Consider the following 11,961-nt stretch of genomic DNA (forward strand, 5'->3'; position numbering starts at 1 on the left):
GATGGACTATTGAGCTGGGCGCTCGGGCGCCTGCGGCCAGATGAGCGTGAGTGGGGCGGCGAGGCGGCAGCTCCGGGCAGCAGCGGCGGTGGCAGCGCGTGTCTCCAGGTCCTCGCTTGGGGGTCCTGGGATTTGGCGGCAGCTGGGGGAGGATGACGCAGTCCTCGAATAAGCTCTACCAAGAGGAGACGCACCTCTGCGCAGTGGCTCACGCTTGCAATCCCAGCACTTTGGGAGGCCGAGACGGGCGGATCACGAGGTCAGGAGATCGAGACCATCCTGGCTAACACGGTGAAACCCCGTCTCTACTAAAAATACAAAAAACTAGCTGGGCGAGGTGGCGGGCGCCTGTAGTCCCAGCTTCTCGGGAGGCTGAGGCAGGAGAATGGCGTAAACCCGGGAGGCGGAGCTTGCAGTGAGCCAAGATGGCGCCACTGCGCTCCAGCCTGGGCGACTGAGCAAGACTCCGTTTAAAAAACAAACACACAAAAAACAAAAACAAACAAACAAAAGAAAAGAAAAAACAAAACAAAACGCAGCTAGAGCGTCCCCAAGGACTCGCTCCCGATGGCCATCATGGTGTAATAGCCCATGTTTGATGGAGAAGTCCCACACTGGTACCACTTCTCCTGCTTCCGAAAGGTGGGCCACTCCATGCGGCACCCTGATGTTGAGGTGGATGGATTCTCTGAGCTTTGGTGGCATGACCAGCAGAAAGTCAAGAAGACAGCGGAAGCTAGAGGAGTGATGGGCAAAAGCAGGATGGAACTGGTAGCAAGGCAGAGAAGATGCTGGGTGACTTTGCAGCAGAGTACACCAAGTCCAACAGAAGCAAGTGCAAGGGGTGTTATGGGGAAGATAGAAAAGTGCCAGATGCACCTGTCCGAGAAGATGCTGGACCCTAAGAAGCCTCAGCTAGGCATGGTTGACCACTGGTACCACCCAGGCTGCTTTGTCAAGAACAGGGAGGAGCTGGGTCTCCAGCCTGAGTACAGTGCCAGTCAGCTCAAGGGCTTCAGCCTCCCGGCTGTAGAGGATAAAGAAACTCTAGGCCGGGTGCAATGGCTCATGCCTGTAATCCCAGCACTTTGGGAGGCTGAGGTGGGCAGAGAACGAGGTCAGAAGATCGAGACTATCCTGATTAACACGGTGAAACCCTGTCTCTACTAAAAATACAAAACATTAGCCAGGCGTGGTGGTGGGCGCCTGTAGTCCCAGCTACTGGGGAGGCTGAAGAAGGAGAATGGCGTGAACCCGGGAGGAGGAGCTTGTAGTGAGCCGAGATCGCGTCACTGCACTCCAGCCTGGGTGAAAGTGTGAGACTCTGTCTCAAAATAAATAAATAAATAAAATAAAGAAAAGAAAAGAAACCCTGAAGAAGCAGCTCCCAGGAGTCAAGAGTGAAAGAAAGAGAGAAGGCGATGAGGTGGAAGGAGTGGATGAAGTGGCCAAGAAGAAATCCAGAAAAGAAAAAGACAAGGATAGTAAGCTTGAAAAGGCCCTAATGGCCCAGAACGACCTGATCTGGAACAATCAAGGACCAGCTAAAGAAAAGATGTTCTAATAATGACCTGAAGGAGCTGGTCATCTTCAACAGGCAGTAGGTGCCTTCCGGGGAGTCGATGATCTTGGACTGAGTAGCCGACAGCATGGTGTTTGGTGCCCTCCTTTCCTGCCAAGAATGCTTGGGTCAGCTGGTCTTCAAGAGTGACACTTATTACTGCACCGGGGACGTCACTGCCTGGACCAAGTGTATGGTCCAGACACAGACACCCAACCAGAAGGAACAGGTGACCCCAAAGGAATTCTGAGAAATCTCTTACCTCAAGAAATTTAAGGTTAAAAAGCAGGACCGTATATTCCCCACAGAAACCAGTGTCCCAGTGGCGGCTGTGCCCCCACCCTCCACAGCCTCCAAGCCTGCTGCCATGAACACCTCTGCTCCAGCAGATAAGCCATTATCCAACATGAAGATCCTGACTCTTGGGAAGCTCTCCCTGAACAAGGATGAAGTGAAGGCCACGATTGAGAAACTCGGGGGAAAGTTGATGGGGATGGCCAACAAGGCTTCCCGTGCACCAGCACTAAAGAGGAGGTGGAAAAGAAGAAGAAGATGGAGGAAGTGAAAGAAGCCAGCATCTGAGCTGTGTCTGAGGACTTCCTCCAAGACTTCTCTGCCTCCACCAAGAGGCTCCAGAAGTTGTTCTCAGCACACGTCGTGTCCCCCTGGGGGGCAGAGGTGAAGGCAGAGCCTGTTGAAGTCGTGGCCCCAAGAGGGAAGTCAGGGGTTGTACTCTCCAAAAAAAGCAAGGGCCAGGTCAAGGAGGAAGGTATTAACGAATCTGAAAAGAGAATGAAATGAACTCTTAAAGGAGGAGCAGTTGTGGATCCTGACTCTGGTCTGGAACACTCTATGCATGTCCTGGAGAAAGGTGGGAAGGTCTTCAGTGCCACTCTTGGCCTGGCGGACATTGTTAAAGGAACTAACTCCTATTATAAGCTGAAACTTCTGAAGGATGACAAGGAAAGCAGGCATTGGATATTCAGGTCCTGGGGCCATGTGGGCACGGTGATCGGTAGCAACAAACTGGAACAGATGCTGTCCAAGGAGGACACCATTGTATACTTCATGAAAGTATATGAAGAAAAACCGGGAACACTTGGCATTCCAAAAATTCACAAAGTATCCCAAAAAGTTCTACCCCCTGGAGATTGACTACGGCCAGGACAAAGAGGCAGTGAAGAAGCTGACAGTAAATCCTGGTACTGAATCCAAGCTACCTAAGCCAGTTCAGGACCTCATCAAGATTATCTTTGATGTGGAAAGTATGAAGAAAGCCATGGTGGGGTATGAGATCGACCTTCAGATGCCCTTGGGGAAACTGAGCAAAAGCCAAATCCAGGCCATGTACTCCATCCTAAGGTCCAGCAGGCAGTGTCCCAGGGCAGCAGTGACTCTCAGATCCTGGATCTCTCAAATCGCTTTTATATCCTGATCCCCCACCACTTTGGGATGAAGAAGCCTCCGCTCCTGAACAATGCAGACCGTGTGCAGGCCAAGGTAGAAATGCTGGACAACCTGCTGGGCATCGAAGTGGCCTACGGTCTGCTCAGGGGAGGGGGACATTGAGATGGTCTACGGTCTGCTCAGGAGAGGGTCTCATGATAGCAGCAAGGACCCCATCAATGTCAACTATGAGAAGCTCAAAACTGACATTAAGGTAGTTGACAGAGATTCTGAAGAAGCTGAGATCATCAAGAAGTATGTTAAGAACACTCATGCAACCACACACAATGTGTTTGACTTGGAAGTCATTGATATCTTTAAGATAGAGCATGAAGGGGAGTGCCAGTGCTACAAGCTCTTTAAGCAGCTTCATAACTGAAGGTTGCTGTGGCATGGGTCCAGGACCACCAACTTTGCTGGGATCCTGTCCCAGGGTCTTTGGATAGCCCCGCCTGACCCGCCCATGATGGGCTACATGTTTGGTAAAGTGATCTATTTTGCTGACCTTATCTCCAAGAGTGCCAACTACTGCCATACATCTTAGGGAGACCCAATAGGCTTAATCCTGTCAGAAGAAGTTGCCCTTAGAAATGTGTGTAAACTAGGCCAGGCGCGGTGGCTCAAGCCTGTAATCCCAGCACTTTGGGAGGCCGAGACGGGCGGATCACAAGGTCAGGAGATCGAGACCATCCTGGCTAACACAGTGAAACCCTGTCTCTACTAAAAAATACAAAAAACTAGCTGGGCGAGGTGGCGGGCGCCTGTAGTCCCAGCTACTCGGGAGGCTGAGGTAGGAGAATGGCGTAAACCCGGGAGGCGGAGCTTACAGTGAGCTGAGATGCGGCCACTGCACTCCAGCCTGGGCGACAGAGCGAGACTCCGTCTTAAAAAAAAAAAAAAAAAAAAAAAAAAAAGAAATGTGTGTGAACTGAACCATGCTGCACATATCAGCAAGTTACCCAAAGGCAAGCACAGTGTCACAGGTTTGGGCAAAACTACTCCTGATCTTTCAGCTAGTATTACTATGGATGGTGTAGAGGTTCCTCTTGGGACCAGGATTTCATCTGGTGTGAATGACACCTGTCTACTGTATAATGAGTACATTATCTATGATGTTGCTCAGGTAAATCTGAAATATCTGCTGAAACTGGAATTCAATTTTAAGACCTCCCTGTGGCAACTGGGAGAGGTGGCCGAGTCGCACATGGTGGCTCTGGTATGAATTCACCCTCAGTGCTTCTGCACCAACTCACCTGGTCGGCTAAGTTGCTGGTGGGTAGTACCTGTTCTAAACCTCCTCAGAAAGGATTTTGCAGAAACACATTAAAAGCTTTTCCCCAACTTTTTTAGTCTCTTGTTTTGTGTTGTGTTTGTGGGGAGGGGTACTTTTTGTTTTTTCTTGCCGGGTAGATAAAACTGACAAGCTGGAGAGAGATTCTGTTTGCATAGATTAGTCCTGTGGAAAAAACCAAGCTCTGCTAGAATGTCTGCCTTACTGGTTTCCCCAGGGGAGGAAACATACATTTCCACCCTTTGTTTGTTTGTTTGTTTGTCTTTAGCTTTGATTTTGGAAAGACGTTAAGCATTTATTTTTAGTTAAAAATAAAAATTGATTTCACACTAAAAAAAGATGGATTATTGAAACCCTGTATGTCACCATACAATACTCCATTTCTCCCAGTAAAGAAACTGGATGGGTCATACAGATTAGTGCAAAATCTAAGGCCTATATAAAAAATTGTCCAAACGCGACATCCTGTGGTGCCTAACCCCTACACCTTCCTTAATAAAATACTCTATAAACATAAGTGGTTCAGCATAGTGGATCTGAAAGATGCATTCTGGCCATGTCCCCTAGACTCTGAGTAGGGACCTCTTTGCCTTTGAATGGAAAACCTCATAGCTGGGAGAAAGCAGCCGTATCACTGCACTATGCTGCCACAAGCTTTCATGGAAGCCCCAAACTTACTTGGTCAAGTCTTAGAAAAAGTTCTGGAGGAATTCTAACTGTCTAAAAAACCCAGTTGTTACAACATGTGGTTGATCTTCTAATTCCTGGGGAAAGGAGGGCCGAGGTATTAGAAATTCCCTAATTTCCTAGGGGAAAGGGGATTGCGAGTCTCCAAAACCAAACCACAATTTGTAGAAGAAAAAGTTAAATATTTAGGACACCTAATTAGTGAAGGAAAGCGAGAATAAACCCAGAGAGAATATCGGGAATAGTGGGTCTGCCCTTGCCTAAGACAAAGAGAGAACTCCAAACATTTTTAGGTTTAACTGGTTACTGTAGGTTATGGATTGACTCATACGCTCGAAGGACAAAGATTCTGTATTTTAAGTTACTAAAAAGGGAACCCGACCCCTTGCAAAGGTCCCCAGAAGAAATTAAGGCTGTGGAGGATTTAAAGCAAGCCCTCACTACAGCCACAGTCCTGGCCCTCCCATCTTTAAAGGAGTCTGGTGCTGTCCCGAGCTCAGGAGTTGCATAGGGAGGGAGGCTCCACCTGGAGGCCTTGAAGCGGCCTCTAGGGCTGAGCAGAGGCGGCAGCAACGACATGGTGGAGGTTCAGGACGATGTGGGCTGACTTCCTGGGCTGCCCTCATGAGCACCTTGTCCTCAGAGGGTGGCTGTGGCCCAAGGGCCCTGGAAGGCTCTTTCTCCGTGGCTTCTCTGACAGCAAGGTGTGCCTTATGCCGTCCCCTCTTCCTCCACCGCTTTCCCAGACTCAGACCTTCCCCTCTTGCCTCCATCTCAGCCTCGGCCTCAGGGCCTCAGTCTGTTCTTATTTCCTCTCATTCCTTCAGTGTGTTCATGGGTCTGACTCACAGAGCTGGATCCTGAGGTCCCTCCTGTAGACTCGCCTGTGACTTCGCCTGCCATGAGGCCCACTGGCAAGAAGATGCCCAGTGATATTTAACCGATAACCATCAGGCAATTGCACAAGCCAATGAGTGGGAAAAATTCAGAGATATTAAGAATGTTAGGTTTAAATAGAATCTTATTCTTGCATAAGCCCAGAAAATCTCCACTTCAACCCTTCCCAGCTCCAGAGGCTGTCCCACTGGGGGACTGTTTGGGGAATGGGTTTGGGATGCAGATTCCTGGGCTCCAACAGAGATGCTTGACCCAGGGATGTGTATTTAATAAGCTCTCCTCCCTGGTGCCTGGAGCATGACTAGGCTCGGGAGCTGTGACCTGGTCCTGAGTGTGGGGTATACGACAGATGACATCCTGCACATGTGTTCCGGCTATACACAGATGTCCTTTCTGGATTTAAATCTTTAGGGCAAAGAGGAGGTATTTCACAGCCTGTGGAGTCTAAGTGCCTCTCACCCTCTGAGCCTTTGCACACTTGTATTTTTTGCAGCAAACTCATCTGTTGGAGGGAGGCTTTTCCTTGCTCCTGAGGGAACCCTCCAGGGACACTCTGGCTTTCTCTGCACCTGCCCCGGGGAGGAGAAGTGACATAGCTGAAGCTTTGGGAGAGGGGGCCAGGCATTGTGGCAGTGCCTGCCTCCCTGTCTTGACATCTGCCTGCCCATGAGACATTTCTGCTGTGCTTCCCTGGGCTGTGGTTTTTCCAGGGTTGGCCCCACGGCAGGGGGTGGGGGGTGCTAGGGGTCCCTCAGTCCTGACAGAGACCAGGAGATCTGCCCAACGGGGGGGCCGCAGGCACGTTCACCCACCAAGGGTTTATCCTTCACAAAGGAGATGTTTCTGCCCGCGTCTGCCTGCCTCATGCCTCTTCCGTTACAGCTGGACTTGGGCAGGTGTAATTGCAAGGCTGAAATTACAATCAAAGGAAAGTCTGCCTGTATTTCCAGAAGAGGGTTGCTTTTTCTGATATTTCTGAGAAGTGCTGTTGTCATAATCCTCTTTGATGAAGAACATGGAAAAAATGGGGAAAAGTTTTCTTGATTACACAGGTATAAACATTTTTGGCCCACGCTTTATTTTAAAATGTAGGGATGGGATGCTAATATGATTTGCAGGCTCTATTTGGACATGTGCGTTGGCAAGTGAATGTGTAAACAGAGTCAGGTGTCCTCTGACTCCCTTGAACCAGCAGTGTGGACCTTGGCAGATGGCAGGTGAACCAATCCTAGGAACTGGAATTTACATCTGGATACAAGATTTCAAGAGAGCGCTGAACTTTCCTGCTGCTGAATACATTTTCATGCACTGTGTGGGGATTTCTGATTCCCAGTTCTCTCCTTGGCAACTGCGGATTCAGTACTCTGTCTTGGTTCTAAATGTGCTGTTCTATTTACTTGCATATGTCTTTGCCATGTGAAGCTGCACTTGGGGAAGGCACATTCTTTATGTTTGTTCATGACTCACTGTGTGGCCTTGGGCAAGTCATTTGCTAGACCTTGGTTTTACCTTCTGTCAAATGGGGTAATGATAACTGCCCTGCTGTCTCAGAAGCCTTAGGTGAGCGTGAAGTGAGAGCGTGGGCGTGTGTGGGAGGAACTGGAAACTGCTGGTTAGTGCAGGGTTCTCATGTTCCTGTGCCCTGCGTTCCTGCAGTGGCTCCCAAGGGTGAGAACGTCCCTGAACCTGCACTCCAGAGATCCCAGAGTAAAGGGAATCATCCTTGCCAGTCTGGGGTTGACTTCCTCTGTCTCGGGAAGCTGTAGAAATGGTTTTAGACACCATATTGTTCACATCTCCATGTGCCCTTGCCCCAGAAATAGCTGGTCTTAATGCTCAGATAGTAGGGTCATGTATTCAACAGCACAGAGCTCCAGGAATCAGTGCAATTAGTGGGTTAGAAAGGGGTGTGCTTGCGGTTTTCCTTTCGTATTGTTGACATTGTCGATGCTGTGCTTGGCATTTCGGTCCATGTTGTTTTGTTCAGATCCAAAATCTCCTGGACTAGAATTTCATCTTAGGAGAAGCACACAAGAGCCGTTAGAGCTGGCCCTGCAGGGCTGGCCCTTGTGCTCCTGTCCCCTAAGGCCATCTGCACACACAGTGAATGGGAAACGGGAACTCCAGGGGATGTGGGACTTGACTTTTTTTTTTTTTGAGACGGAGTCTTGCTCTGTCACCCGGGCTGGAGTGCAGTGGCCAGATCTCAGCTCACTGCAAGCTCCGCCTCCCGGGTTTACGCCATTCTCCTGCCTCAGCCTCCCAAGTAGCTGGGACTACAGGCGCCCGCCACCTCGCCTGGCTAGTTTTTTGTATTTTTTAGTAGAGACGGGGTTTCACCGTGTTAGCCAGGATGGTCTCGATCTCCTGACCTCGTGATCCGCCCGTCTCGGCCTCCCAAAGTGCTGGGATTACAGGCTTGAGCCACCGCGCCCGGCCGGGACTTGACTTTTGAAAGAACCTGCTCTGGGTGGGCAGGCCGCTGCCTCCCTCAATAACTTCAGAAAAACTGAGACCACGGGGACGTTTTGGACACTGAACATTGCCCCCCAAAGGTACAAGGCTGGATGCTTGGCCCACATGTGGTCCTAAGTCTCCTTCCTGCCCTGGGTCCCTCTGCCCCATCCCTAAGGCTCTCCCGAAGCTGCCCTCCATGTGTGAGCGAACGTCGCTCCTGATCTCTGCGTCAACGCGGCCTCATTTTTTTCTTTTACGTCCCTATGAGTCCTCCTAGGGAGCTTTCACCATGAGAGCCCTGAGCTTTGTGTCTGACAGACCCAGAAAAAACACAGGGCTCTGCTCCCACCAGAATGTGATCTTGGACAAGCGTCCTCACAGCTCTGACCTTCGGTTTTCTGTCTGTACAACAGGGGTTTGTATTTGCCTGTGGGCTTTTCTGAGGGTCCAGTAAAGCAGTGTATGCAGAAGGTGCTCAGCATGAAGCCTGGGCCATGGCCAGGTGTTACAGCAACTGACAGTCACCGCTGTCTCTGTAGCACAGTCACCAGGCCAGGCTGCAGTGCTGGGCTGGGCGGTGGGTCCTGGTTTGCCGGGCCCTCCGGGTTTAGCACAGAAAGTCCCTTAACGAGGAGCTCCTCAGCCCCAGGCAAAGCGGGCCTCTGGTCACCTCAGGACCAGCTCATGCGGAATTCGAGGGTAAAGGGGAAGAGGCTGAAAATGCCACTGGAAATGAAGATGCCACCAACACGCCTGAGAAAAATGCTTCGTTCTGGGCTCTCGGTGTCTGGCCCAGCAGCCGCACTCTCCCTCTGCCTCGCTCACAGCGCTGGGTTTTGGCAATGTGTGCCCCCAGTGAGGCCCCCTGCAGCCGGGTGGGCTCCAGCCCTGTAAGGTAGGCAAGAGTCTACCAGCTCTGTGAGGAATTTGCTCCTCCTGATAAAAGGGGAACCAGTGTCCAGGCCTGCACCCCCACCTCCTGCCCTGGGAGTGGACGAGGTGTCTGGCACTGTGGACACCATCCTTGATCACGAGGCATGAGCTTGAGGAGAGGCCAGGACAACCTCAGGGACATGCCCGCGTGTTGTAGAACTGCCAGACCAGAGGCGGCGCCACCTCCCTCTTAGCTTCGCGTGCCCCAAGATCCCAGCCAAGGGGCTGGGTGCTACCACTCAGGACCTACTCTGTCCACTGGGGCCGGCTATGGCCTCAGCCGGGGCACTGCCCTGGCAACACTGGCCTCCGCCTTGAGGAGACCTTGGCCAGTGATTGGACAGAAGCACCGATCTTAGGAACTCCAAGTTCCCAAACAGTCATGGTGTCCAGTGAGATAGGGGTCTTGGAGAAGAGTGGATACGCATTTGAATGGCAAGCATTTTCTGGGCACTCATCTGAACCAGACACTGCCCAGGTACCGGGGGGCCAACGATGGCCCAGCCTCAGTCCCTGTTCTCTCTCCCACTCCAGCCAGCCATGTCCAGGAGGCAGGATTCTATAGCTGTGAGCAAGCACAGCAGGTCAGCAGTAACAGAGCACCCACCAAGGGCAGATGGGTCCCCAGGGCAGATGGGGACAAGCAGAGGACAGGATTCAGCTGACCAGCTAAGAAGTGAGTCCTCCTGGGGCACTGTCTGAACTTCCTGGCCAATTCTGGCTTCAGTTACCCCATCGTTACTGGGAGTCACTCCTGTCCATGGCAGATGGGCTGTCTCTGCAAGTCTCCATCTCTAACAACTGCACCCACAGTCCGTGACCTGGCCCAGTGTGACCCAGTCCGCTCCATGCCCGAAGCCGGGAGTGGCCTCCTGGGAACCCAAACTCCTCAAGCTACAGACACCCTGGGAGTCCCTGAGGTGGGCGGATGGAGGCCCAGCTGCGGGGAGACGCGTTCCTGCTGGGAGAGCAGCCACAGGTCTGGGGGGCCGAGGAGAGGCGGGAGGCTGAGCCACCCCACGGTGAGCTGCCCACGGCGACAGGTTGCCTGGACCCTTCCACAGGCCTCCCCACCCACGGGGAGATTGGTCAGGGATAGAAAAATGCTTTAGGTAGAGATGAAGCCAGCAGGTGGAACAAGGTTAGAAAGCTCTTTGTTTTAAAACCATGTCTAACTGCTGATGGTTGAATTTTTTGAGAGAGGAGAGGCTAAAATACAAACAATGACGAGCCTATCCATTGAAACAGAGCTGATCACATCTGCAGCAGCCAGTCCAGGGGGCTGGTCTGCTCCACAGTCAAACTGCAGGATATCAGAGCTCCTCCAGCAACAACTCAGGCAGCCAAACCGCAACCCCTGCGCCAGCCAGCTCCAGAGGGCCAGGAATGCATTCATCACCGACAGCTCCTTTGGCTTTTGTCCTCGCTTCTAACTCAGAGCCGACCAGAGAAATCCACACACTCTCCCTCACCAACCCCAGCCGCCTGTCTGATGAGCCGCCCCCCGAGCGCCCCTGGCCAAGCCTGCCTGGGACCTGGGCTTCTCTTGCCCTAATGAGGCCCCATCCCCTGCCTGACTCGGAGGCTCTGAAATTGCACGTGATGGTGGCGACTCCCCTGCCGGGGCAAGCTCTAGACAGACAGGCTGGGCCTGGCCTGCCTGGGTGGGCTTCACTGACCTCCACGGGGATTTGAATTCTCACTGTCAAAGCTTTCAGCTTTCTACCTAGAAGAAATCTGGGGGTGCAGACGGGGGTAAGAGCTCCGCCTCCTTCTAGGTTTAGTTGGTCAGGACCCGGGAAAACTATCAGAAACGCCAGCCACTCTTTCCTCTTCCTGAATCCTTTTCTGAGGCCGCTGTTTCATCGGTGGTGACTGAGCCACTGGCTGGAGCAGGTGCTGGTCTCAGAACTAAAGCTCTCAGAATCTGGCAACTGCCAGATTCACCAGGAAAGTGAGTCCAGTCACAGCCATTCCTTGACCTTGGGGAGCCTAACTCCCACCTGGGGCAGTTCCCTTGAGTACCCGGAAAGTGGACGGAGCGGCAGAAGCGAGAATGGGAACATCCACTCATTCACTGGGGCACCCACTCATCCATCCACGTAACCCATCAAAACGCCGGCAGAGAGAGCTTTTCCCAGACTCTCCCACCCAGACGTGGAAATGGAGCAAAGCCTGACTTCTGACAGCAACAGCTCCTGGAAAGGGGCCCAGCACCGGGGGGCCCCTACGTTCCCACGGGAGCCCCTGTTCAAGGCCGTGCAGCCTCCGCAGCCGCAGTCCCAGGCCCGGCCGGGTGGAAGGTGGCCCCCAGCCCCTACTCCTGACCCCACTGCACAGGCGACGCTGGCAGAGAGGTCCTGGAAGGTGACTGCTTCCCAAGGGCATCGATGTGAGCGGGGGTCAGGACCGCGTGCTCTGAGTCCCAGTGCTCTAGGCCTCAGTTTCCCCACATGTAAAACGAGAGGTCGGAGCAGAACTGCGGGCACTGGCCACAAGTTCACACACTGGAGTGTGGCTGTCCACGCGGAAATGGCCGTGAAGCGCAAAGGACAACCGTGGAGATCCAGCGTGATGGAAAGACTGAAACATCTCATTAATGACTTTACACTGATCACATGTTGAAATCATCACACGAAATAAAATGTTATTACAGTGAGTTTCATCTGTGTCTTTTTTTTTTTTTTTT

The 11,961-nt window shown here is 52.2% G+C and overlaps 2 pseudogenes across 1 annotated transcript; one reads left to right on the top strand and one right to left on the bottom strand.

Annotated features, from left to right (window-relative positions):
- Positions 1-152: 152 nt before the first annotated feature.
- On the top strand, positions 153-4,229 carry LOC105505964 (annotated as a pseudogene). The gene is made up of 5 exons (XR_001000846.1): positions 153-203; positions 514-1,056; positions 1,382-3,094; positions 3,132-3,601; positions 3,923-4,229. The product of XR_001000846.1 is annotated as a poly [ADP-ribose] polymerase 1-like (transcript).
- Positions 4,230-8,860: 4,631 nt separating this feature from the next.
- Positions 8,861-11,961, bottom strand: part of LOC105505965 — a 4,064-nt pseudogene continuing 963 nt past the window's right edge.

This window comes from Colobus angolensis, unplaced genomic scaffold, assembly GCF_000951035.1.
Source record: "Colobus angolensis palliatus isolate OR3802 unplaced genomic scaffold, Cang.pa_1.0 Scaffold13, whole genome shotgun sequence".
Classification (NCBI taxonomy): Eukaryota; Metazoa; Chordata; class Mammalia; order Primates; family Cercopithecidae; genus Colobus; species Colobus angolensis.